Source organism: Monopterus albus, unplaced genomic scaffold (genome assembly GCF_001952655.1).
Source record: "Monopterus albus unplaced genomic scaffold, M_albus_1.0 scaffold78.1, whole genome shotgun sequence".
NCBI classification, from domain to species: domain Eukaryota; kingdom Metazoa; phylum Chordata; class Actinopteri; order Synbranchiformes; family Synbranchidae; genus Monopterus; species Monopterus albus.
The window spans coordinates 607,057-632,754 of record NW_018127958.1 but is presented as its reverse complement, the minus strand read 5'-3'; the positions used below and the strand labels follow the sequence as shown (position 1 = coordinate 632,754).

The 25,698-nt window shown below is 39.4% G+C and overlaps 2 long non-coding RNA genes across 2 annotated transcripts in view; one reads left to right on the top strand and one right to left on the bottom strand.

Annotated features, from left to right (window-relative positions):
- LOC109963728 (uncharacterized) overlaps positions 1–9,123 on the top strand; it is a 50,202-nt gene extending 41,079 nt beyond the window's left edge. Inside the window, exons 3-4 of the long non-coding RNA XR_002275433.1 lie at positions 7,914–7,948; positions 9,090–9,123. This is a non-coding gene — a long non-coding RNA (uncharacterized LOC109963728). The remainder of the gene's footprint in view (positions 1–7,913; positions 7,949–9,089) is intronic.
- A 9,207-nt stretch (positions 9,124–18,330) lies between these two features.
- LOC109963729 (uncharacterized) lies at positions 18,331–21,034 on the bottom strand. The gene is made up of 2 exons (XR_002275434.1): positions 19,049–21,034; positions 18,331–18,966 (listed from the first exon to the last, which is right to left on the bottom strand). It is a non-coding gene; the product is annotated as an uncharacterized LOC109963729 (long non-coding RNA).
- Positions 21,035–25,698: the final 4,664 nt, after the last annotated feature.

Sequence of the window (25,698 nt, the reverse complement as noted above, 5' to 3'; positions counted from 1 at the left end):
TGGGAAATAACAAAAAAAAAAAAAAAAAAAAAAAAAAAAAAAAAAAAAAAGAGCTAGATGTGAGTTCCACACAGAATTGGGAAGTAATATTTTTCATATTACAAGATTTCATCATCCACATACAGTGCAAACGCACTTTGTAAGTTCAGGAGTAGAGGAGGTCTGGAATCTGGTGGAACTGGATTCATTCCATACTGTCTTGGTGAAATATTGTCCCTCTGACCAGTCAATTTCAATAAAACTACAGACAAAGAAAGGTTAGGGTATATAGATTTCCCATCATAGTCATGCACACAGAACTGTACTGTGAGCTGGCTGGCTCTCTCTGTCTTCTGAACTCTAAATGCTACTCACTCATATTCTCCTATCCTATCCCTTACCTCTTCAATAATTCACAGATGGCAGCTTTCTCTGGCCTTTCAAACCTTTGAAATGTAACCTACACACCACAAACATGCCAGTCTTGTTATCCATCTGATGACGTGTTTATTCTGGCCCTTGTTTGTTGAGCTGTGGGAGAAAAGGTAGGAAAATACTTCAAAGATTATTGATTGTTATTGACAAGTTGATAGTAGATAAGACAAAAGTGTAATTCCGGTATATTCACTTATTGTAAATATATCTTGATATGTCACCTTTATTTGATTTTGCTATTGATTTTTCAGTGATTGGCCATGAATTAAGGAGGTGAACCTTTTACACCGATTGACATGATGGATATTTGTGAGAAATAGAGTCACCAGAGAAAAAAACATTTGAGCTGGTGCTTGATGAAGATTTCTTATTTTAAAACCAAAGTTTACATGTTTATTTTGTTATTTTGACTAGCCATTTGTGAAAGAATTGAGGGGAAACAAACTAAACAAAAAATACAAATTCTGGAAACATTCCCTTAGACATAAAGTTAGAAAACTTATGGGCAGTATCATAGAGTCAACTCTATAGCAGCTCTGTTGAGTAAAATAAATCAGTTCACTGGGGCTTTTGAAATGGAGGACAGTTGGAGAGTGCAGTATAGGCAGTCAGAGAGAACAGCTCTGTCCAAGACAATCATATGATGTATCATTCATAATGTCAGTATGGTGTCTCTCCTCCTCCCTCCTTCTTACTCACTATGTCTCTGTCTCTCTCACTCGAGACTCTTCCACCTTCTACAGTGAAGCCCTGCTCTCTCCATCACACAAGGTTCCCTGGCTGCTCTGGGATTACACATTTCAATGATTCATTCACAAATGGGGCCACTGCAATAGACTCCGTAGGTGCTGTAGATTCCCTGCTAGAACAGCATGACAATCTACGGAGCCCGAGAGGGGACATAGGAGAATAAAAAGTTTATAGGAATAAAAAAAAAAAGTTGATAGGTGAGAACAAAAGTGAGACACTGTGAGATCTTACAAACTCGACCATCAATTTTTTTCCCCCCTATGTCGCCTCTCTGGCTCCTTAACTATAAATGTATAATACGCAACTGGTTCTTGTTAATAATTGACATTGAAATGCAGTTTTGGTGCTTACAAATCTTACTAAACAATCCATAGTCAAGGACATAATAGCACCATGTCCTTTTTATCTAGAACTAGTTTAGTCATATCTACTAATTTTTGGTCTCATTTTATTCATCTTGGACTGTGCATGGTGGTTTTAAAAGAGCAAGCACTGCCTCTGAATCATTTGACCTCTGTGATTTGCTAATGAATGCTGGGAGCAATCATCGTTTCCAAGAAAATGTACAAAAATGATCCCTCATCTGTGAACCTAATCATTTACTGCATTACCATCTATGTGTGTGTGCAAATGTGTGTGACTGTCTGTCTGATTACCATCTCTGAATCAAATTGTTATTTGAAATTATCCCATAGAAGGAGGTTGTTCTTCAAGGTGAAGCAGCAAAGCTGGGGTGGCATACAGACCTTTTTATTAGGTCATTTTAGAGGCCTGAGCAGGAGCTAGAGCGATGGGAAAGGATGTTCAGCATTGACACAGACCTGGAAAATGGTGACAAGAGAAAAAGAGAAAAAGATTAAGAAAAGAAAGGTGAAAGCTGCAAAGAAGGAGGAGGGAGAAGTGAACAAAGAGATATCTGGCAATCTTCAACTTCTCTATCAAACCCTGATCACTTGTATGGATAATAACCCTCCCCCCACCTTTCTGTTTATTTTTTATTCTCTTTATTTCTCTTGCTCAACTCCTCTTTGCATTTAATGCCATGATGCAGGCCATATGATTGCACTCTTTCTTCTGCTAAACATAAAGGTAACACATCTGAGAAGAAAACACACTGGTGGAAGACGTCTGAATTAACTGAGCTTACACATTTATTCTCTGCCATTTTTTCGACAGGCTTTCAGTACAACTTAAATAGATACATGAACTTCTGAGCTGCAAATAGAATAAAGGATAAAAAGGGAATAGACGTTATTGAAGGTGTGATTCCAGTCAGTGTCAATACTGTTAGTGTTATCACCGTGACAATGAGCAGGAAGCTTTGACAAAGCTGTCTTTTTTTCTTTTGCTTCTAACATCAGCACTATTTAATCTCTGTTTGTGGATCACAACACACCTGTATGCATGTGTGTGTGTTTGTGTGTGTGTGTGTGTGATGAGTACATGTTTCTTCTAGGCTCTTTCTTCTTCTGTGTCCTCACCCTTGTGGGTATATTGATATGTGTTTGTGAGTGTTTGTCGGTGCTTGTGTGATGTTTGCATGATTTTTCAGTACATATACTGTGTATATGTGTGTATGTATGTGTGTACATCCACATAGGGTCACCTTGAACCCATCTCTTAGCATTTAGAGACCTCCTACAAGGATAAAAATCATCCTATGAACGGGGTTCAAATAATTTTTCCCCTGACTGTATATATACTGCTAAAAAAATAAAGGGAACACAACATAAGACATCCTAGATCTGAATGAATGAAATATACCTTGTTCATTACATAGTTGAATGTCTTATTTTCCCTTGTGTTCCCTTTATTTTTTTTAGCAGTGTATATGAAAATGGTTATTCTGTCTTTACCAACCAAGTTGTAACTGCCTAACTACCTCAACAAGATAGACTTAGAAGAATAAATGTTATATCTAACAAATTCCAAAAATCTAATCAGTCTATTCAAACTTTTTATGGACCTCAGTAGCAATCTAAGAAGTAGGAGTAAGACAAGAAAGCTGGCAGTTTAAACTCCCAGCTGCCCCAGGGAAACTTCTCAGTCAGACAGTAGAAGCTCCCAGATTAAAATGTGCGATGCCATGTCTGTGAAGCAGTACACTTTGAGGGGCAAAGGGTACAAGAGTTCTTCTTTGAACAAAGTATTGAAAAGGAATACAAAATTTGGCAATTTGTAAGTGTTTTAAATGAAAGTGTAACTAAACCAGACAGAGTCTTCAACCCAGATAGCTATAACAAACAAAACAATAAGCAGACAATGAGCTGGATGCCACACACCACATTGATTTCACACTCTCTCTCTCTCTCTACGCAAACTCAGAGGTGCAAACAATATCCACCTTGTGATATTGACCCTCCCTCTAACAAATATACTTATATTTATATTGCCTTCCTGACTGAGACAATGTGCAGCCTGTCTTTGGATGGATATTAGATCATACACACATGCTTACCTCCAAATTCAATATTCATTCTCTCATACTTGTGCTTTATCTTAAATTCAATATTCATTCTCTCATACTTGGGGCTGGCACAAAGCTGACATGCATACTGGAGTAAATATTTGTGCTGTGTGCTGCAAAGCAAGAAAAGATTTGAAAAAAAAATCTCTCAAAGACTAAATTGCCTTGCATCAAAAATCAATGATAAAAAGGGGGCACAAGCTCTGTTTTCTAGGTCACATTTGAATATTTTTTTAAAGATATTGATTTGTGTTGTGTGACCTATGCAGGCTCATTCTTTGTAATTAAAATAGAGCAACTGGGGCTGTGGTGTGGAGGCTATCTCAGAGGTGAGACAATCCCAGTAGGTGTGTATGGGTATGTGTGGACATATTTATGTGTGTAAATGCATGTATTGGTGTGTCTCTGTGTGGTTAATAAATGAGAGGCAGTTATGATGAGGAGGGGGTGGAACTGGACCTTAAGAAAGATCTATACTGTGTTGGGTATGTGTGTGTGTGTGTGAATAACTATGAGTGTGTGAGGGTTTGTGCTGTGGGTGTTGCAGTGATGTAAGATTAATTTTCTATATTAAATTCAGACTAAAATCCAGACTCTGACTCCCAGTCAGAAGCCTTGAGATCAGACAGGCCTAGACCAACAAAGAACTCCAGATCACAACTCAGCAGGATGGTCCATGTTTATGAGTGTGAGTGTGCTAGAGAGATGAGAATTAAAATGTCAAAAGCATCATAATTCATAACGTTAAGAGAGTTGTATGTCCTCTTAAACTTTGGCAATGCTTCTTGTTTTTCTAATGTTTATTCTCGGTGTGGATATATAGCATGGAAGCCAATCACAAGACACTACTAAGTGACTTAATGTTACACCATAACAAACATCATTGTCAAGCGTTGGATGTGAATCCTAAGAAAGAACTTTATGAGCTACAGGTGCTACACTGCCATTGTGAAATAGGTAATAAAATGTCACACTGCTCTCTCCCCAGACCAGCCACAAGATAACGGCATGTGGCAGTAAATAATTTATCTACATTATGTGCAAAATCCTACAGTTTTTCAGCAAAGTCAAAATCTAACTAACTGAAGCCAGGATAAATTCCATTACATAAAAAGGTCCATATGGCACAAACAGTGGTATTATGTGACTGTCTGTGTTTGTTCAGTTGCACTTGTAGCTCTGAACACTAACATTATCTAAATTCTTAAACTGTAAATTGTAACATCTTCCGTGTGTGTGGTTTGGGTAGCCTTTCTTTGTTTGTGTCCCATGTCCTTCTGTCCTTTAGCCCTAGTGTCATCTTCCTCCTCTGTCTCTGAGCTGTCCAAGCCTGTTTGAAGTGGCTATTAGCCAGAAATCAAAGCCTACCATCAAGCCCATCTCAGCCCTGTGCCCTTTTAGAATATTCACCAACGGTCTCTTGGCCTTTTGTGAGCCCCCTGGAATAAAAATAATCAAAATCAGAATGGACCTTCATGTGCAATAATACTCTGTCTACTCTTATGACCTCCACTGTCAATGCCATTTATAATTCATGCACCCATACTGATGGGTCTGTGGCACGTTCAAGAGGTCCGCTCCTCACTGTTCCACCACTGTTCATCAATAGCTGCCAGCCAGGTAGGGGACTTTATTATTGAACAGTGGCCATGCTAGTTTGACACAAACACTGTTCTATAATTATTAGAACTTCAAAAACTTAACTCTCTCTCTCCTTCTCTCCAACTCCCTCTCTCAGTTTGAAATGCTCTCTCTGTCTCTCTCTCTTTTTCTCTTCTCTCTGTTGTTAATTTAAACACTGGCGGTTTCATCCCTCCCAATAGGTGTCTGTTTTACAATAAAAGGTCATCCTCATTTGTCTGCAGACACAAAAGGGACCACCCTTGGGGCTGAGGTCAGACAATCAGACAGACAGATAAATAGACAGATGGACAGAGGGATAGCTGGCACTACAGGCTGGCGCTCAGGATGCAGGAGAGAGGAGAAGGGAGAGATAAGAAGGCAAAATAGATAGATGGGGGGGGGAGACAGGGAAAAGCAGAAGGAGTGAGTGAGTGAGTGAATGAGTGAGTGAGAGATGGCAAAGATGTAGGGAGTGGTAGTTGCTGGCCATTGGGGCGGGTGTGTGAGAGTGAGGACAGACAACTAATCATGCTATCACCTCCAGCCTTCTTTCTCCTCTCTACTCCTTCATCCCCTCCTCTCTGCTGATCTGCGGGATGATTGAGGAGGGCACAGTGGACTAAGGTTGTCCCAGTCCCCAGATTAGAAAGCCCTCAAACAAATGAAGCCTGGAAACGCTGCCCTAGGGAGCTGGGAGCCACTGCAAGACAGACAGGACACACACTCTGGCTTAAACAGACATGAAGATAAGGGAAGGTAGAATCAGAAAAGAAGAGTAAAGGATATATAGGAAATGACATGTTTCTTTAAAGGTATACAGTAGAGACATGAGTTAGGATAAAAGGAAGGGAATATGTTTAAGGTAAAGATTCTAACAAACAGAATAGCAAAATGTCAGAATGGGTGCAAGAGACAAAGATGATTATACATGTAAGTTAACGTCTCTTTAATTAGGTTACCTGTAGACACAGACAAAATGAAAAGCTAAACATTACAAACAGCTGAAAAGAGTGATGGGAAGGAGAGACAGCTAGAGAAAGAAAAAGGAACACCCAACCAGGCCTTGACACACCTGTCCCTGTCTTTCCACAATCACCAGCTGCAGACTGTTCCCCTTATGCTCCTTTGCAGATCTGATATGGTACATTTATCAAAAACTGAGCATCACCCTGTTCCCCTTACCAACTCCCCTGCACATCCACACAAACACACACCTCACAGCCCCCGCTCCACCTCTCGAAAAACGATAATCCTGGTCCTAATGTTTAAGATTCAAGTATTAGTGGAAAAAAGGGAGGTGGGGGGTAAACACAAGTGATATATGACCAGATATGAACAAAAAGTTTGATTTTATAGATGTCATGTGAATGACCTCCATTTTCCCAAATGGCACAGGTCCAGGGTTTTAATGGAGTCTCAGTGAGCTATATATCAGTGCAGCGTGTCTCGTAAAGCGCTCCTCAGGCTGACCTCACAAACCACCTCCACCTTTATTGTGAGACTTAGGGAGGCTTTCACTGGCAGAAAATAGATGTTTTAAGAGGAAATTATTTTAATATAGTCAAAGTGAGAATGGAGAAGGTTTTGGAGGATATACAATAGGATATACAGTCAAATGTCATTTCCCATTGAACTGAATGGGAGTGTGTGCCCAAACGTTTGACTGGTAGTGTATATTTGGAGTTCTCTTTCCATTCCTCTTTCTCCACCCCTCATTCACTGCTTCCTCCATCCCTTATTCCCTCCCACCTCTTCTTCCTATTTCTGTAGAGTGTCACAGTGTTATAGCTAGTCAACATGACACTTTTTTTAAGTTGTGCAAGGAGGCTGACAGAGCACAGAGGAGATTAACTTAGCTGCCTGCCATATACTTTTTCTTTCTTTACCCTTATAAACTAAAGCTAGAGTAGAGAATAAATAACAGAACCACAGGCAGCTGTATAAGCCACATTGTGCTAAATATAGTGCATTGCAGTGAAAGCATTTGAAATACTTTAATCTAGATCAGTGGAAAAAATACATGTAAACTGCAAACGTGAGGATAGCAGCATATGTATGTATAAGAATTGGGAGCTGCAGTTATTCTGAGACAATTTACAGGAAAATGCATGCCATGCAAAAATAGAGTTTACGAATTTATATCCTGCTACAATAATCTTTAAAAATGTTAGGAATGAGTACCTGTGATGCATTTCTTGGTGTGTGCTGGAAATACCATCTACACTGCTCAGTACCAAAATGCAACATCCTGTTTCCTGCAGTGAGTTTTAGTATGTAATCTCATTTTTCTTTGCATGGCACTATGACAGACCTGAGCACGGGGAAACTTTATATTTGATAAAAAACAATGAGTAGATTTTTTTTAAAGTTATGGAGAAAGAACTCCAAAGCAGAGCAGGAGTGGCTGCTGCAGTGTATTGTATCTGAAGTAAATACTGAATGACTAGTGAGGCGGTGTTTAAAACACAGTGCACCCAGTCAGTCTGCTCTTCATCAGTCAGAAAGGCAGAAATGAGAAATGCTTCTGAGCTATGCTTTAAAAGGCAAAGTTCAGTAATTGGGAATGACAGACATACACAAAGCATCCATCACTCATGACCTTTACATTTCTCTTTCTCTTTCTCTTTCTCTTTTTCCTTTCTTCTGTCTCTCTATTCAGGACAAGGACAAGAAAAGCAATGGCAGAACAGGAAAGTATGTCTTTTAGCCTACTGTATATAATCTGTCTAGTCAAGCCATACTGTGATGCCATTAACCCGAATTATAAGAAATGAATGTTTTGGGTATGTGATATGTACATAGACACACAAATATGTATAAGAATGCTACAGTCATTCAAACACTTTCATTCAACATGTCATTATGTCATGTCAATGTGTAAATAAACTCAGTGATTTATATTTTTCAAAATAAATGAAAAGGAAGAATATTTTCATGGACAGTTCACTTGTTCAAATTACAGGAATGCATACATCTGGAATTCTCTGTCATGGTCACATTGTTTATTACTCCCTTTCGTTTTCTATCTCTTAATGTTCCATTCCTTTCAGTGCGTGTAAAAAGACCAAACAATGCCTTGCCCCCCCCCCCGTCTGTCTGTCTTAAACATGCACACACATGAACACACAGACACACGCACTTCACATCTGGACTTGTGTTTACTTTTACGTCAAAGTCCGGACAGGAAGCATCTGTCTAGATGAAATCCTGCAAGAGAGAGAGGTAATGAGAGAGAGTGAAAGAGAGAGCTGAGGGAAATGAACAAGATACACACACTGAAAAGAAAAACATTAATCCATCTGTTGTGGAAATGTATGTCACAGTTGTCACATTAAAAGCAACATCAACAAACAGAGTGGAAACCAAATTGGTTTGGAAAAGGTAAGTCATCTGAAATTAACACAAATTTCATCCCCTCTAAATGTTATCGTGTCTGTCTGTGTTGGGAGCTGAATGCAGGTCATTCTTTTTCTCCAAGGCTCACCAGCAGCTCTGCAATTACAGGGCAGTAAAACTTCCAGATGTGGGATTATTCTTCCTTTCACATTAGCAGATTAAAAGATCACTGTCTGGATAGAGTCATGCACACCTGTTATAAGTTGGCCTGCAACATCACATTCAACTGGCCTTTTTATTCTGTCAAAGTTGTTGTATGTCCAAAGACATGGTCACAGAGATTCTAATAATCTTAATATTGATAAATGCTAAAAGTCTTTGCATACAAATATCTTTCTGGTGACAAAGTATCATTTTATACCTATATAAGGTTTATATAATCATAATCATCTTTATTTGACCAAGTATGTTACACACAAGGGATTTGTTTCCGGTACAGAACTGAGGCAGCCATCTGTGGCGCCAACTCACACCGATGGCACTAACCATCGGGGATTCAGTGTCTTGCCCAAGGACACTTCAACACGTGGACTGCAGGCACCATGATTCGAACTCCGACCCTCCGGTTGGGAGACGACTGCTCTATCCACTGATAACCTTGTAAAAAAATTTGAAACCTAAATTTGGTTTTTATTTTTGTTTTAAAAAATGTTTCCCTATGTCTATGTGTGTCAAGTATGTAACATGGAACGTGATGTGATAGTGGCCTGAATATTAGTACTGTATCAATATTACTGGGAAAAAACATTCCTCTGTATACTTTGCTTGCATTACTGCAGATACATCTGCTACACACAGCGGTAGACATATGTATGCATGTTGCTAGAATGTAAACCTCTTTATATGACATTGTGTTACTGCAATGCCACCAAAAACCATGGGGCTCTATGGGCTCTGTACTCCATATACATTAGCTCTGGAGCCAGTTACTACTGCTGCGCTACCTGACTGCTGCTGTCTCTGGCTATCATGACCACATATGACATAGTTTCACAGACAAGGCAGGAGGGGCAAAGAGGGAGAAGAGGAGGGGATACTGCTCGAGTTTGTTTTGACTCTCACTTTGCCCTTAACGGTCAAAAATTAGAGAGAGAAGTTAGTTATTGCAGCTTTGAAGGTTGATGCCACACGCATTCAGTTATGGTCACAGTTTTCACAGAACAGTAATCACATGTCCACAGTCTTGTGTTTCATGGTGGTTTTAAAACAGGACATTATCAATAAATTATTGTTCCTGTGCAGAAAGTAAAGTACATGACAAAAATAAAGAATCAAATCTGCATTTGGTCTCTGCTTGATATTTGCTGTTATTAAAAAGTACCCATTCATCTCTTGTACTGTGGTTTGTATGTTTAATGTATGGCTGTAGAGCAAAGGAGCCACTAATCAACTAAACCGTCACACATTTGGGCATGGAAAGAAATGTCATCAGTTACACGCTGTCACGGAGTAGGATCAGCAGCAAGAAGGCTGAAGTTTGCATTAGGCAAAATGAAGCTCTATTAACTCTGCGGTTGTCACATTACTGCTTCATAATTAATTTCACACAGGATTAATCAATATTTCTTCACATAGATCTGATTGATTCAGCAAGTAATGTAAAATTCATATACATATTTAGCCTATTTTGATGAAAAGGTTGACGGCAGCTTTCCAGCACACCATACATTATAATGTGTGTACTCCACTGCATTCCAGGTTTTATTTCAACATCAACTGTTCTGATTGACTTTTTGACATGTCTTTCACCTAGTACCTCAATATCAGATTACAATTTCCTACGTTTGCCAGGATGACTTGCAGCAGCCCCCAGAGAACATGCCCAAACTTGTTGCATTCATTTGCTGGTTTAACATGTAGATGGGCTTAGCATTAATGAAAGTGCTAGGAATAATGTAAGCAAGAAAACATTTCTTTGTCTTGTTGGGAAAAGTCTTGCTTCAAATTCTTAATGGAATGTGTCACTCCTTTCAATTCTGCAGGGCTGTTTTAGATTGCAGAAAATGTGGCAGCACCCTTCACCTCAGCTGTAACATCAAATGGATTTGACCAGTTATTCATACAGCAGTAAGAAAAATACAGCATCAAATAGCATAATTGACTTACAGCAAGCTTAAAAGGTTTTCATTTATTTAACAAATTTAATGTGGCCTTTTCAAATTAAGGCACTGTATTCAACTATTTTCACATTATGACAGTGCTTTGAGCTCAGCCTAAGAGGCTTATTAGTGACGGATTTGTCATTCTAAACAAAACAGAAACTTGAAATCTAAATAGTGTAAATACAAATGTGTACAGAAGCAGCTGCTCTAAAAATGTTTACAGAAAAACATGTTAATTGCATGCTATTACCAGTATAACGAAGACAACATTTAAAATAGAAAAGAGAGTTGTCACAAATAGAGACAGTAACCACCATGGTCATTTCTTCCTTCCTTTCCTTCTCCTTTTTTGCTTCCTTGCTTTCATCTCCTTCAAGGTCAGTCGTCAGAGTGAGGCTGCATGTCACCGCTCCTTTGTCTATTCAGATAAAATTGCTGCATTCATCGTATGTCAGATAAACCTCAAAAAGGGAGTGAGGCGGGTATAGTGAGAGAGGGAGGGAGGGCAGGGAGAAGGAAGAGAGGAAAAAAACAACACCCCTATCACGGCGTCCTCCAGCCTGGCCCTATAGCCTGTTTTTATCTGTCCATGACAAATTCAAGCATTCACTCTTTCCTCCTCATTTTCTCTTCCCCTTATCTACTGTCTCAGCACTGCATCACTTGCCATTTTAGAATAATGTCCCCCCATGTCTATAATGACATTGCCTTTGTGCTTCAGATTACCTTGGGATTTTCAGTCCTCCCTCCCAACACACATGGATGCTGAAATAAAGACACATACAGACACACACACACACAAACAGGCAAGTGTCAGAAGCACCTCCCAGACATGCACTCCTCTCCATTAACCTGACAGCATCTGAATGTGTTGGCTCCATGCTTGAGTGAACACCCTGGTCACTTTTCTGAAGAAGTCTTATTAGGCTGAACCTAGTAACATTTATGTATCACTTTCAACATGGTATAAGTCTGAACTATATGCAGTCACATTAATGGATAAGCACACAAGATTACAACAGTCTTGTGTGTATGGTAAATATCGTATGCATACTGCAGCTCTCTCTTTCAGGGTCATGGGTATGTCTGAATGAAGCTGTGACAAACATTGATGTAAAAGTGACCATATCTCTGAACAACAAAAAGCTGTCACTTTACCAGATTGACGAATCCAGCAAGTTTCCTATCTCCAAAAAGGGCTAAAGAGAATCTGTTTAGACAAAAAAAGCTGAATCAAAGTACATTGTACATCATTAACTAGAAACTAGCTTTATTTCAGAATAACAGGTAGATAGATAAATAGGTGTGTGTGTGTGTGTGTGTGTGTGTGTGTGTGTGTGTGGTTACCATTAAGCAACAATGTATAATATAGTTCTATTTCTGAATGATCATGCACATTATCCTTATTTGATCAGAATATCATGGCTAAAATTTTGGCTCATGGGAATGCAAGCTTGTGACCGGAAGGTCACCGGTTTCAATCCCCGGACCAGCAGAATTAAATCTGGGTGAGACAGGTGATAAAGCATTGCTTGCCCCACCCTCGGTAACACTACTGTGGTGCTCCCGAGCAAGGCCCTTAACCCCAGCCGCTCAGTGGCCAGGGGTCACTCTGTGGCTATACTGGGCAGCTTCCAGGTGTGAATGTGTAACTGTATGAATGTGAATGGGGAATTCCTGAAAAAGAGAGGCATCTGGACCCACCCTGAATAAATAAAAGTTAAAAAAGAAGAATCTCAGAGCATTTCCAAGTTTTAACATACAAGTCACATTCAGAAACAACCCTTGAAGCTTAAATGATAATGGCTTGCCAGGCCCTGTCTATTCCAACAAATTCAGTAACACAAGATATAGCAAATTGAGCCACTTCAACTTTAATTGGACAGTATTTACTTTCTGGCAGATTAATGAGGGATTATTTTCTCTCTTTCTGGTGAGAAGATAATTCAGATAATAATATCAATAGTTAATATAAAAACATCTATGTCTCTCATCACTCTGTGTGCCTTTTTTTTTGGTTATATTTAAATATATCCAAGCTAAAGAAATAAGTCCTTTCAGGTATCATCAAACAAGTCTCATGAAGTAAGTCTCCTGCATGATTTTTTTCTGATGAGCTCCTTAAACTGTGGCAGGCCCTTCTCTCCCCTGCCTTGCCATGTCTCTCAATGAGATGGTAATCAGCAGTCATCAGCAAAGTGACCGACACATAATGAGAACATTAGGCTGCATACTGAAAGGACCCCCTGCCGGGTGGAGGATCAATGGCCTGGCTTGATGAAAGGTGGATGATGCAGCTGATTGCTGGAAAGAGGGAGAAAAAGAGAGAGGCAGAGATTTATGGTGTTGATTGTCCCACACATTTTCTGCTGTATCCAATCTTTAGACTCACGGAGAAGCCACACAGATATATAGTCAGTATAAAAGAGAAGTCAGTGATGTTGCATATACTGTCTTTATATGTACTTGAACCAATATTATCATATTTTATATATTTTATTTCTGTGTGTTTGTTTGTTGGTTGGTTTGTTCACAGTGTAACTCAAAAAGTAATAAATGGACTTTGATGAAATTTTTTGGAGGGGTAGGGCATGGCCCATGGAACAATTTCTTAAGTTTGATTTATGGTTCCACATTGAATCTAGATGTAATGATAATCATCATAATCACTTCTTATTGGCCAAGTATGTTACAAGGAATTGTCTCCGGTACAGAACTGAAGCAGCCATCTGGGCCACCAACTCACACACACACACACACACACACCAATAACAGTGTTGCCCCTGCAAGGTGCTGCTCTTGCCATCGGGAGCAACTTTGGGTTCAGTGTCTTGCCCAAGGACACGTCAACATGTGGACTGAGGAGAACAGGAATTGAATTGCTCATCTTCCAGTTAAAGGACAGCTGCTCTACCTCCTGAGCCACAGCCACACCTACAGCGTAGTCTATGCAAGTGGCCTGTACTGTTGTGAGCATTTATACTTTTGCACTGAAGGAAAGAAAACAGCAAAAGCAGACAATACATAACACGGTAAGTATCAACAGAGTAACAAATAATAAGAATCTGGAAATGATCAGTCAAAATAAATCACAATAGGTTGGCATGTCTGTTTGTGCTGATCACTAAACATACTAAACAAATATACTGTATATTCACAGGTACTATTTTAAGATTGTACTTTATATCTTTAAAAGAAACATAACAAAATTCCCTAGGCTGTATATAGTATTTTGTGAAAGAGTAACACATATACAGTACTGAGACTGTGAGGTCTATTTGAGACTCTATAATCAAATATATAGTGTATGATGTTGCTCAATGAGCCCTTACACTGGCTATGTTGTCACTTATTTACAATTATGCAGAGATGAATTTGGGGAAACGCTGGAAAACCAGACTCCACACTGGTTAAATATTTAGATGAGCTTCATGAGAATGTCTTTAAACAAAACATGGTAAAAAAGACTGCAGTAAAAGTAATGTATACATTTACAAATATTCTAAACTAATCATAGATTATGAAAAGTTACTCAGAACTAATTGGTTTAATATCTTTTTAAAAATCTCCCTCCCTCTCTCTCAAATTTACAATTTAAGAATAAACTCATGTGCCTTCTTTTGTGCCTGATTACAGTAGATACAGCATTTACTCTACAAGGACCAAGAAATAGATTATCACTGTGAGTCACATTTTGTCACATCCAGCCATTAGAACAATCTAGGCACACATGAAGTACCAGAACATGTGAACCCCCCCCCCCATCACAGAAGCTACTGTGACATTTCAGATGTGGAAGATGAACTCTCCCATTCCAACTTCCCTTCCCTATATAAACCATTTGGTAATGCTTTATGGATTTAACTTATGCCCATTTTGACTTCTATCATTGCTATAAAATGCAGTCCCTGTTTGAATCTGACCATAAAACTGCCTGGAGTCAAGTTAATTGTCAGACACAGACACATGTTCTGATCATAAATGCTATAATACATATGGCTGTTTTAAATCAAATACAAATCTAGCCCTTCCCTGTTTGGTCTCAATTTGTAATAAAAAAGACCAGTGGAAAGACAGAGAACTGCCATTGGCTGAGATAAACTTCTGTTTTGTGTTTAGCATGTTTTCACCTTTTGTCTCATGACAGTGGCTAACATTTTATCTAATAAACATTGCATGAGCCCACTGACCAGAAAAAAAAAACATCTTTTTGAACATCTATCAAAAAAGAAAAGCATGAGTGGGGGTGTTCCTTAATGACAGAGGGGTTGGATATAAGATTTCATGTCAAGATTGTAAAATTACTGAGGAAGAAAAGCCATCTATTTTGCACAACATCACCACCATCTGAGGATGCGAGCTTCAAAAATACGAGAACGTTTCCTCCACTGACTTCTGCACCACTGTTGTCTGACAAGACATACAACACACTAGAACAAAGAAGTGGGATTAGCCTCCTTGCTATTGATTCAACCTTTTAAAACATGCAATAAAATATAACATTCTAAACATTACATCTGTCTTATCAAATAGCTGCTATAACTGATCAGACAATGAGAGACTGCTTGGGGCAGATTTAAATGGATTTCTTTCTTGCAAGATGCACAGTAAAAGTTAACAAATGCCACATAGTGACCCTAGTGGTGAAGCCACACAGTTGGGATAATAAATAGCTGCCTATCAACCCTCAAACTTGTTAGCTTTGCCTCATTATATACTTCGATGTATTTTAAATACTTTCACTTAAAGTATTTTCTATTATGTGTGCTATTAGTTCTACCCACTAATTTCAAATTAAGTACTCAGTAGGATCATAATCCTTGTGTTTATTCACATGGCTGTCACTCACCACTGGGCCAAGTCAAATCAGTCCTGTATGCTTGACAAAAATGACACACTAGTGGAGCATGCTCCAGGTGTACTAATGGTCGGTCTCCATAGTTCTCACCCAGAGTATTACACACACACACACACAAAAAAGAAACAAACATAATTTTGTAAATCTATGCCACAACTCGAAGAGCCACATGTTTGCTAATTGAAAATGAAAACAGGCTAACAGAGATGATCTACCCATGATGCATACAGTATCTTCTATGTGTTTAGTGACTGTATAAATATAAATCTGTGGTATAAGCAATAATATGTGCACCACATGAAGTATGCGGCCTTCTCATCTCATATCACTTCCTTTAATGATAATAATTTGTTTATCTACACAGTAAAATCAGGGATGCTATATTCAAAACACAAGAAGATATTATTAAAAAAGTATAAAAGAATAATTTCATTTTTCTCTCGTTCTCTGAGAAATGTGACACATCATCTGGTGCAGTATTGTGTTGCCTGAGGTGAGAGCCCTACACAGTAGATGGACCACTGTAATTTCTCATCTATCAAATTATGGTTTATTGTTCAGCACAGCAACCTCAGGCTACACACAACCCTGTGCACAGACAGTTATGAAACATTAAATTTCCACTGTCATAGTCCATAGTCCAGCTTAGGAAAAACAAACAAACAAACAAACAAAAAGAAATACAAACTCCAAAATAATTTTTAACACTTGTCACATCAAAATCTATGGTAGCTCTGATCATGGCCATCAAGGCACTGTTGCTATTTTTGGCCTTTGCTGATGACATTAGGTTACTCAAATTGCCATTAGCCACTACTGTATAGGCTTGTTTATTATTGCCATAGTAATGATTTTCCTACCAAATGAAATTTGTCAAGAGGAAATTGTGTTTAATGCTGATCTAATGAGTCTGCTGTAAATTAGCTGGTGTGCCAGTGTGGATGACTAAAAGGCCTTTAAGCAACCTTTGGTCTCTGTTGAGGGTAATTTGATACTGCCACGGATAATTCACTTACCAAGGCTAAAAGCTATGGGCTTGCATCTCAAGAAGGGCATGTGAAACTACTATCACTCTTAAACTAGAAGTGAATGTGAAAATAATCAAATCGACTTTCCACTGGATGACTTTACGATGGTAAACGTGAACTCCTGACTTGAGTCTAACCAATTTATTGTTTTTGTCACCAAGGTCAAGGTTCATTCACAGCTGAGCTAGTCTTAGACCTTTTCCATCTGATGGAGATGGTGAAAAGAGCTTATACAACCATATTTTTTATAAATGTGCCTTCTTTTCTAACTACCACACTTTTTTCTTGTTACTCTTTTAATGATTTGACAAAAGGCGATGTAAGTAAAGATATAAATATGAATGGTAAAAGTCAAACAATAATTGGTGTTTTCTTATGAAATTGAATTAAGTGAAATTGCACTTGGTAAAAACACTGGGCCTCTTAGATTGGTCATCATAAGGAACAATATTTTACAGATGAACAATAAACTTTATCGGAATAACAGCAGATATTAAATACAAATCAATTTCAGCAACTACTACAAAATACTGTACACTGCAATAAAACATCTCATACAAGAGAATGAACTATAAAAGAGAAATCCTTCTAAGTCAAACACACAAAAACAGTGCACTACCAGGCACACTGTGCTTGGATTTGTGCCTGGTCTGCAATAAAGACTGAACTTCCTGATGCATCTGTATATGTTAAACTGTGTGGGTGTGTATGTGTGCACCCCTGGAGGTCTGTGGGTATTTTGTGTTGAAGTTAACCATGCTTTGTCACAGGCATGGCAGCCACACCCCCTGGCATATTCCCCTGAGATCTGATAAGAGGTGTGTGTCTGTGCACGTGTGAACAGGGAGGTCTGGTATGTGGCTTGTGTTTTAATGGTGTGACATTCCTCCTTAATGCACATAGTCCCTCAATCTAAAAACCCTTCCTTTTTAGAAACTCATTTGTATGTTGTGCCACCCCCTGCCGCGCCCCTGTCTAACCCCCTATTTTGCTGTACCTCCCACTGCACCTCACCCACCCACATCACCCCTCCTCCTGTGGCAACACGTGCCCCCGTTTAGTGCCAACATGCCTTCGTACCCCATTTTCCTCCTCCCCTTCATGCCCCCTCCACTCCTCTGTTTTTCCCACGCCTGCGTCTTTCTGTCATCACGCAGTAGGAGTGGCATCATCACGCGTGCCCCTTTTTAGTGCCAACAAGCTCCCCTGTGGCCTTCCTGCCCCCACCCCCCACCTTTCTGTCTTCCTGCCTCCATCATGTATTTCCCCCGCCCAGCTTCTGCAATTCTCCCCCCCCATCTTTTCACACTTTTCATCTCATTGCTGTGTAAGTGGGAATACCAGACTGTTTTGCATACGGCTGCTTAGTCCTTCGTGGCAGGGGCGGCGGCATGCAAATATGCAAAACAGCAATGGGGAAGCTTTTTGTAGAATGATGAAGAAGGGGATAGGGCAGCAGTGTGAAAGACGCCATTGTGTGTGTGTAAGCTTGTGTATATGTATGTGTTTCCCAACAGATTTTTTGGATCGTTGGAACGGTTGGTATAGGAGCGAGTGCCATCAGAACTAAAACCCAGTTGAGCAACATGGCGATGGAGTACTAGCCCAAGCAGCAATAAATCCTAATGGAAGGATGCTCTTATCTTCTGTGGCCTTTATTCCATTCAAGAGACAATATAAGGAAAGGTTGTCTTTTTTTTTTCAACATGTATTATTACTGTAAATCCACATGGTGCAGAATCTGCAAATATCAGCTGGAAATTAAGAAGAAAGGCACAAGGAAGTTCTTTTCGCTTCACCCTCCTCGACACCCATATCCTTCTCTCCATTACTTATCTGTAGTGGGGAGCCAATGGTTCATTAAAATTGGCCGTCGTCACCATGTAGATGACATACAGTCAGCACTCTGAATCTTATTAGCGCCTTTGCATACCTCCATTCTTTTTTTTCTTGCCATTTCTTCTTGTTCCTTCGTTCGGAAGCTCATTTTGCGATTCAATATCCCAAAAGGTAATTATCATCCACGAGGCAGCCTATCAATATACAGAGATAGGCATAATAGGGAATGAAGGTGCATGTCTGATTGTCGTTTTCTTTTTCGCTATTTCTAGCGCAAATGTTGAAGTCTCTCCCACGGTGTGAGGAAGAATAAGTATTTGTATGAATGTATTTTGGCTCTCCTTTGTAGTGGAGTCCATTGTATATCTTTGACGTTACAGTGTTCTTTGCTCTGCTCCTCCTCCCCTTTTCTTTTCATTTGCATATATCAGCCTCTCCTTTGGAAGAATAATAGCTCTTAATTCTTCTCTGCAGCTCTTGTCTTCTGATCTATGACAAAAAGAAAGAGCCAGAAGGTGAATTTGCATACTCCGCATACTGATGTGATGTGTGTTGCCGACTGCCTAATTACCGAGTCCTCCAGTCATTCTGTCTCCTCCTGCAGCTTTTGCTTTTAACCCTTGCTCACCCATTCGCCATCTCTTCGTCTCCATAGGAAAACATTTTTGCATTCAGCATTAATTTATCTGGAAGGGCTTGTAGAAACAAGAAAAACACAGAAGCATATTGCACTGATGAGCAGTTCGTTTGTTCACCTTCGTTTATTCCCCCGTCTGTGTTTATTGGCTAATTCGCGGCTCCTCTCGCTCACAGCGGCGCTCCTCAAACTACGCTCTTTGTCTTTGCCTTTGGAATTAAAAAAACTTACAAGAAATCAATACTTAATTGATTATTCACTTTCCTGCAGCCTTAAACGATTGGTGAGTGCTCCTGCGTATTAAATCTGGCGTATGTGCATGTGTGCGAGTGAGTCTCTGGTAGATCCCATGGTATTCCCAGTTCTTTCGAGGCAGCAGGCAGACGAGGTGGCAGGGAGCTCTGAGAAAAACACTCCGCAGCATCCACGTGCATGTGTGTATGTGAGTGTGTGGGCACAGGAGACGTACCAGGTTCCTGTGAACAGCACCAAAGCCAGGGCAGTTCCAAGGTTTGAAGAGGGTTTACTTCTCAGCCTTTTTGCTCAAACAGCAATAGCCATCCAGAAGTAGGCGAAGCATGGAAATCAACAACAAACCAACACCAAGCCTGTGGGCACAGGAAGCACAGCAATTCTAAGCAGGATGTGGAGAGGAATATATTCTCACTTTGGGGGCTTTTTTGCCTTTGTTTTTTGTTCTTTTCCCTGCGCTTCTTTGTTTTCCATAATGGTTCAGAGAGGAGAGCAGGGCAAGATGCCACCTGGACCCTTTAGAGAACTCTGTGGTGAAGTAGTTGTGGAAATAGGGAAAAGGGGCGTGAGGAGGAGAAGAGAGAGAGGGGTAAAGGGTGCCTGGTGTCTGCCTCTGATATGCCATAAGGATGGCAAGCACGTAATGATAGCAAATGTAGAGCAGATTGGCTTGGAAAAGGAGGAGGAGAGACAGGGAAAGGGGGAGAAGAGACAGATGGCAAAGCTGGCCTGGTGCCAAAGATACTAAGACATGACTACACAGGGAAACCTACACTCTGACACTTGTTGCTTTCTGTGTTTATAGTAGGGTCACATCTGAGGACACGCGCTGTAGCAGGAAATTCCCTAAATGGATCTTAGTGTTTCACTTTCACTATATTGGCACAATGGGACCAGGGAACCTCTCTTATCTTTAATCTGTGTAAAACGATGTTAATTTAATGTTTCATTATCACTGCCTGCACTGTGTGAGATGTGTAAGTAGGTATGAGAGCTTACAGCAAAGTGGGGGTGAAAGGTAGAGGGCTGGCCTACAATTTGACCTCTATGCAAGGTGGTGAAGGTCAAATATTGACTCTGCATGTGGATATCTTTATCCATGGCCATCAAAAATAGATGCTGTAACCCGCCTCTTTCTTTTTTTACATAATGACATTTGGGTTTTAGTGAGAAAATTAATGTGATTTTTGCCTCACAGCGATTTGGGAATAAAAAACGCTGGCTCATGTTGATTTTTGACAAGGAAATGGATGGCAACTAGATAGAGTATTATGATGTTCGTATTGAAATGTGCTGAGCAAACATCTTTCTGCACCAACAAATGTTCTCTGTGTGTATGTGTGTGTGTGTGAGAGAGAGAGAAAGAAATGTGTTTATCTAGCATTTGGGAAGGGTGCAAAACACATATTGTGCTGCATCTCTGCCCATGTGAATGTGTGCCAATGAAGCAACAGATTATCACACCAAAAAGGAAAAGATGTATCATTTGGATCCAGCCACTGAGGTTTGCACAATGTCATTGGTAGACTGGCACATGTGACCAAAACAGGTAGAAAATCCAAGGTTTTTTTGAAAAGACCACAAGACTGTAAATGTGGTTACATATTTTACTTGTTTTGTATGGCTGGCAGTTGGGTAGACTGGGCAAAGATCTGTAGCCTGCAGGTAAAGGGGAATGTTAACATACAGTACACTCTGTGTGTGTGTGTGTGTGTGTGTGTGTGTGTGTTTGGATATCCTGGATGGGTGAGTGAGTGGGGGGTGGGGTCCCCAAATGAAACACCCTATTTGAAAAAGTCCAATCAGAGAGCAAGGGCGAGAGAGAGTAGGCGGAGGGATAGTGAGGTGAATTGACTTGCAAAGCAGGCAATGCATATCTGCATGCTAATTATGTGACAAGAAGTCGTACACCAGTCAGAAAAAGGGAGAGGGAGGAAAGACATAGCAGACTCAAGAGAGAAACAAGTGGGGACCAGCAGCCAAACAACCAGAACCAAGGATTCAAAGGGAGCTATAGACAAGATAGGTAATTAATTGCACATCATTTCTACTGGCATTTGATTTTCTTTGGAAACAGACACTCGCGGAGTAGGAACAAAGGAGCAAAACTACAGGACGAGTAGGGATGGGAGCAGGGTTGGGGGGCATCCCAAAATTAAAATTATTGATTGATCTTAGGGTATTGGGGGTTGTAGAGCGGAGGGCGTTTTGAGGATATAATTAGAGCAGACTGGGCCCAAAGCTGGAATGATAATAGATGACGCTGTAATTCACCATGGGGCTCAGCCATTAATCTCCATTAATGCTGACCAGGATATTAAAAATTCTAATTGGAAGGACAAAAATGATGTGGATGATGTGCGCATGTTTACATGTTTGTATGGTGGGATGATGATCTTGGGTGTTGCTGCCACAAATGACACCATGGGAAATTTTGTTCTGAGGTATAGCTGCTATATCAACTGTATAACCCAATTATGAACTATTAACGATGCAGCACTGATCACAAAATTATTTATTTATGTTTAGTTTTGCCTTTGCTTGTGTTTAACTGTTTGTCTAAGCAATTAATATGCACAAGTATATGCAAATGTGAGTATATTGGTGTATACCTGTGTATGTTTGTGGTCTGTGATGACAATTTTGTTGATGTTAAAATATGATTTTGCTGTTTAGAACCAATATATCATTTAAGGTTTTTGCTATTTTTGTTTTAATGAATGAGCATTATTATTTATGAACTTTTTGAGAAAGTCTTCATGATACTGTTGTATAGTTTTGTAATCTATGCAATAAATAAATTGTGTATTGTCTATATTAACACAATAAAATTATTTGTACTTATTTCATTGTCTGTGTATGTCATTTTGTAGTAATCAAAAATATTTTTATTTTTCAGTGAAGTGCTCCAAAGCATTGCTTTCCTTAACCCCCCGTGGGTGCTCTGATGTCATAAGTGTGGCCTTGGATCTGCTGTCTGCACTGAGTTACATCAGGTCACATTTAAGGAACACAGATGACAAGCCAGCACTGCGTATCAGTAGCTCTACCACCTTGCATGACTGTGCTGTGACACGGTCAATACATTACGAAATCTTACTGTGTCAGCTCTTCAATATTACAAATTGCTTGTGTGCAGTCAATGTGCATGCAGAGTGCGTGTACGATAACAGGATAATAAATATGCAAGCACATATGTTCCTGTAATGTCTCTATGTATTCACTCTGCTTGATTGGGAACTGACCTTGAATGAGCAACATGAAAATGCAACTCCTAACTTCACTGCTGCCACAGTCAAACACACACACACACACACACACACACACACACACACACACACAGGCACTATAGTGTGCTGTATGTGCAGATAATTGCAAAGAGCTCCTTTTGGGTTTAAAATTAAAACATAGCTGTGCTCATATAAGCATAATAAAAAATATTTTACTTCTACTGTTATTCATTGTTAATTAATTAAAGAAAAGAATGTCACTGCTCAGAGTTAACATGCTTTTGTGTGTGTGGTATGTGTTGGAGATGGCCAGTGTGATGTCATTACGTTAATGGTATTTCACTGGGGCTAGTCATTAAATGAGGATATTAAAGCAGTAGGCTGTTTTTATATGCATAGAGGAATGATGTGTGGGGGACATAGACACTAGAAGTCATCACTCATGCATAATGGGAGGACACACAAATACACATAGGGGCACAATCACACATACAAATGAGCAAAATATTCATGTAAGCGGTCACTCAACTCTTCAGGATAAACATGTCTATTTGTTTTGTGCTTTTTTTCTGTAGCACTCAGAAAAACACTGGCAGTGCACTCACTTGTCCTTCTAAGTTGTTTTTTATGCATATGTACTCTCGCTCAGGCCAGATTGATCCTGACATTTATGCGCTGGCCCTGATGTGCATATCATTATTATCATTACAGTTATTATGCAGGTCAGGGGAGGGAAGTAATAGTAGGCCTGGCAGAGGCAGTGCAGAAGCAGTAGCTATCACTGCTGCAGTCACAAGATTGGGCTGATTTATGATTTATGCAGATTGCATAGGAGGAGCTGAGCTGTAAAAGTTTGTTTCAGGCAATTGATTGATCGGAACTAGTCATATGTGTGACTACTTCACATGTTCATATAGGTGTAATGTGTGTTTATTGTGTCTGGCTGTCTGTTGTTGGAAAATTTATGTGGTGGCCTAGCAGAGATTAAAAAGTGTATCAGGTTTAGTTATAACATTTCTTTTTTAATTTGCAAGTTAAGTCATTTCAATGTAGAATCTGTCTTTGAATTACATTTTCAAAATAAAAGATATGTACCAACAATGCATTACAGTAAAGCCTTGGACTTGACCATAACTTACAGTGTTTGTTGTTTCTGTTTCGTACACTAGCGGTCAAAAAAGTTTAATTATTCATAAAAAAACATAAAGCAAAACATATACTATAAATTAAATGTGCCAGTCTGCATTGTTTTGGGTGTTCCCTTTCAATACCCCAAGACCACATGGGTTTAGACCTGTGATTATCATTTTGGTATAAAATTACACATGAATAAATGAATGTGGTCTCTGCAACCTTTGTGTGTTAATTGTCTTTTGGGGTAAAATAAGACAAAACACATTCTGAGACTCAGTTTCTTTGGCAACCAGATAAAGTGATACAACTTCGGCTTAACTGTATGATTTTTAGATGTTCTCTAATTTCTTTCAGACTGAATTGCAACAATGATTGGCCACCTTAGTATAATTGGACAAGTAACTTAATTCCCACGAACTGAGTCTCCCAGCAGGACCATTTTCAGGAATGGGCAAGCCAGACTGTTGCTCAAGCCATGGAGTCCAAGGTTTTGATTATTTGTATTAACTTTAACACCACTAGTAGTGTTATCATCATTATTACTGGTCATTTTTTATTTATTTTCCCCCCTTTTGCCTTTCTTGCGCTTCATAAACTGCATAAATTGGAAATACCCACACTTCACACACTACAATCTTGTAAAACACTCCATATCCTTTTGTAATATCATGTATGTGTTGTCTTGTCTCCCATGTTCAGTACTGTTTTGTTAATGTGTTACTTTGTTTCAATAATAAAAAAAACTTTAACACCAGATGTTTGTCCCTGGAACGACTGTTTTCATAAGGTACTTCACCTTGCTCAATTAAACCACTGAAGGTGCAGTGTTGTGTGTGTGACCTACTGAACCACAAAATAGACCAAAAAATAAAAGCAGACAATTACAGATAATGATGTCTGCCAACCAGAGGGTTGAAGGTTCGAATCTCGGTGCCTGCAGTCCACGTGTCGAAGTGTCCTTGGGCAAGACACTGAACCCTCAAGTTGCCCCCGATGGTTAGAGCCATTGGTGTGAGTTGGCGCCACAGATGGCTGCCTCGGTTCTGTACCGGAAACAAATTCATTGTGTGTGTGTGTAATATACTTGGTCAAATAAAAGTGATTATTATTATTATTATTATAAGACAGCAGCATCAGTGAATGATGCAAGTAAGAGGTCAGATTTGCTAAATCTGATACAAATTTAATGTGTCTATTATAAGCTTGTCTATTCTAAGCTGTATAATAAAGGAAACAAATTAATTAAAATACATTTTGGATGCTTTGCTGCTGCTCAGTACAGAAAAGCATGTGACTACTTACAGTATATGTCATATCCTCAGCATGATTAGATATACCAGGGACTAGTGTTAATGTAAAGGTATTAATAAAGAATTACTACAGATTGATAATGTTTATGACAACACAAAACAAAAGTTGAATAATAATATATTTTTAAAAAAATAAGGAATAACAGAATTGTTATATTTACCTGAAAATATTTGAACAGAAAAATCAGCCCCAACAGGGCGCTGGCATGGCTGTTCCACCCAGAGTACCAAAATGTCCAGAAATTGTACTTTTTTGCAGGTTGTTTCTTTCTTCTGCAGTGTGTGCTGTCTTGTTTTAGGTTACAGTTGTGAGGCCATGGTTACGGGTCAGGGTCTCCGAATCCCACCATAATAGGCAGGAGTTTAATATGTTTAAGAGGAAGCTCTGCCTGGAGGATATTATGACTTGAATTCAAGTTATAGTATCACCACAGGGAAGAAAACTTTGTATTCAGTTAAGTGCTCGGTTCTGCACATTGGCAAAAATATATTTAATACTACTGAATTTGAATGATTTCATTTTGGTCACAATTTTGGTAGAAGCCAGAGATCAAACCTCCAACCCTACGGTTAGGGACACATACCCCCTGAGCCAGTAGAAGTAGCAGAATAACAGTAGCTGGACAGCAGAGAACCTCCTTACAGGTCTATGACATGG